This window comes from Peromyscus maniculatus, chromosome 7 (genome assembly GCF_049852395.1).
Source record: "Peromyscus maniculatus bairdii isolate BWxNUB_F1_BW_parent chromosome 7, HU_Pman_BW_mat_3.1, whole genome shotgun sequence".
Taxonomy (NCBI): Eukaryota; Metazoa; Chordata; class Mammalia; order Rodentia; family Cricetidae; genus Peromyscus; species Peromyscus maniculatus.
Genome location: NC_134858.1, coordinates 10,438,007 through 10,441,117, shown reverse-complemented (window position 1 = coordinate 10,441,117; position 3,111 = coordinate 10,438,007). Strand labels below are relative to the sequence as shown.

General features: G+C 45.6%; 1 pseudogene; it reads left to right on the top strand.

Annotated features, from left to right (window-relative positions):
- The first annotated feature begins 1,158 nt into the window (after window positions 1-1,158).
- LOC102920887 (biorientation of chromosomes in cell division protein 1 pseudogene) lies at window positions 1,159-1,856 on the top strand (annotated as a pseudogene).
- Window positions 1,857-3,111: the final 1,255 nt, after the last annotated feature.

The window sequence follows — 3,111 nt, the reverse complement described above, 5'->3', positions numbered from 1 at the left end:
ATAAATTCTGATATTTCATTTTAATTCTTCATTTTGTAACTATCAGTTGAATCTCTTGTGGTTTCTCTAGGCATTTAAATATTCAACTTTAACAATATGTAAAGGGTTAACATTGCACCAATTAATATACAGAGTCTTGTGCATAAAAGTTCTGTTCATATCTTTAAGTTTCTAGTCTTTGTTTTTCTGTCATGTAAAGACTGTAAAGCTATGTAAAGACTGTAAAAAACTTTACACTAGAATGTTACATTTTCTGTCTTAAGCAATTTTGTTTAAAAGTCATATGCGTTTTAAATCTCTCTTTCTCTCCTCTCTCTCCTTTCTCTCTCTCTCTCTCTCTCTCTCTCTCTCTCTCTCTCAAACACACACACACACACACACACACACACACACACACACACACACACACACGCTTACTTATTTTCCTTTCCTCCCTCTGTGTTATTTCTTCCTGTAGATCTGAGCTTGCTCCTGGTACTATGGCTCATAGTTCACAGTGCATTTCATCTTTCACTGGGAACTCATCTCCAGTTTTGCCTACTAATTTTTAGTCTCGGTAAAGCTTTTGACTAGCGCATGCATGCACGTGTGTATACAGGTTTGTGTGAGTAAGAAGTACTGGAGCAGCCATAAGCATGTTTAGTAAGCAGGAAAGAGAAAGCTGGTTCATTCATGTCCCATTTAGTTGAGTGCTGGGGAAGTTCCGGCTGGGAGGACTAACTCTCCTAGACCAGTATTTCTGAAATGTCTGATCAAGGTGTGAAATGTGCTGTGTAAATAATGGATCCTGCAGTGCCTGGTGTTAAATATGCGAGGAGCAAAAATTTTCCTGAAAATGGGGCAGAATCCGTGAGTCTTTGGGAAAAGTTTCTAGTCATCAACAAGGAAATCACAGAGCTGAAGCTTAACACTCTGGTCAAAGGTCCCTTTCTACAGAAGGTGCTGGATAACTCAACATACAGAATTCTAAATTTATTTTGCTTTGCTTCCCTTCCCAAGAAATTGGGGAAAAAAAAAAAAAAAAAAACAAAAAACAAACAAACCTGAAATCTACCAGAATTCCTTATAGGTCACAAACACTGGGTGTGGTGGCGCATGTCTGTAATCAGAACACTCAGGAGGCTGAGCCAGAAGGATTATGACTTCAAGGCCAGCCTAGGCTACGTAATAAGACCCTATAAAAAGAAGAGCAACGGGGAGCGCCCTGAGTTCTGCCGCCTACCACGGTCGCCGCCACCTCCTCCGGGAGGCTCTCCGTTTAGCGCAGGTCGCTCGCGTCTCCCGGAGGAGCCCGGCCATGGAGGAAGATGCGGGAGCAGGCGTGGCGGGCCTGGCCTCGGAACAGGAGGCAGGCTCCAGCAGGCCAGGCAGTTCCGTCAACCTCACCTCCACGCCTCTGGGAGACCTGCGGTGCATCCCCCACATAGTGAAGCAGCTCAAGAACCGTGGCCTGTTACACAGCTTCTTCCCGAACTGCCCGGCCAATGTGGATACCAAGCCAGAACCTGAAGCAGAAAGTGGATAATTGTGTGTCAACACATCTGGACAAACAGGAATGGAATCCCGCAATGAACAAGAACCGGCTGCGAAGTGAGCTGAGGCAGAGCATAGTTGAGTCGGGCGTTTGGAAGTAGGAGTGGACAGGATCATTTCTCAGGTGGTGGACCCCAAACTAAACCACACCTTCAGGCCACAGATAGAGCGAGCAATCCATCAGTTCCTGGCTGTTCAGCTCCCGCTCCAGAACTCAAAAGCCAGGATCCTCCAGCGCCATCTCAAGACACTTCCTAAGAACAAGCCTGATTGATACCTTTGGAGAACTCCATCTAATAAAGAAATGGATTCCTGGTTCATAAGACTATTAGTCGCTTACTGATGTCAAGATTTTGGCCTTGACTGGGGTGGTGTCCATATGGGGATGGAGAGCAAGTTTGGTGGTGGGACAATTGTTAGTACTCACTCATGCATTGTGGTGCCTTTGACCAGTCTGTCCAAGGGTGTGACCCCAATAGATGCTACAGAGGTTTAATGACTCCATGATCTGGGCTGTCCTAACAAACCTTTATACTTGAACACGGACACTGCCTGTGGATGTTAGGCTTGTGCTCTGCGGTAAGCAGAAGCCAGGCTGGAGGCTAGCGGGTCAGGGCAGCAAAGGCCAATGGGAGCAGCTGTTTGACCATGGGTTTTGGTATTGTTGCTACACTTACAGGCCGGAATGTACAGCAACTAACACCAGCAGCCCTACGGTGGTTGGGGCCTTCTTGTTCTTGGGGATTTTAGTGGTTTCCTTTCCCTTGTCAGAGCTAACTTGGAGCCCTGGATTGAGGTACCTTGGGGTACAAAGAAAGCCCGGTCATCTCTGCCCTGGTCCCCCTAGCCACAGGGGGTGAGTCACTCTGGATGTGGTGATCAGTTCTCATATTTGTGTTTTTACAAAATCAACTGCTAATGAATAGCACATGTTTTATAATAAAATCATTTGATGATTTTCCCCCCTCACCCCATCCTCCCCCAAAAAAGAGGAAGGAGGAGGAAAAGAAGAGGAAATGATGATGATGATGATGATGATGATGATGATGATGATGATATTGGATCCAGAGATAGCTCAGCAGTTATTTCTTTTAAAAGAATTAAAAGAAGTGGCAAAAGACTAAAATATGAGGACAGATAAGGACACTACAGTTATATGAACTGTTGACAGACACTGTGGGGGGGTCGGGGACTGAAAGCATGCCATATTTCCAGTGCTGTTATAGTTAGTATATAGTATTCACAAGCAAGGCCTGATCATCAACCAGTCTCTGGTTTAGTGCACTGTCTTTTCACTTGTCAATACTCACTTTGAAAGGACACCAATAAGAACTACTGGGGTTTGCAAGGTGGCCCGGAGGTGAAGATTCTGTTGTTGTAGAGGACCCCAGTTCTGTTACCAAGCCCCACTGATGACTCACAATCACCTACCCCTCCAGCTTCAGGGAGCCTGGTGTCCTCTTCTGACCTCTGAGGGCACCTTGTACAGTGTGGGGATTGGGGTTTCCTGGGCTGTCTATGCTAATCTGTGGTCATTATTAGAGTTTAGAACATGCACAGACATGGATACTGGATTAC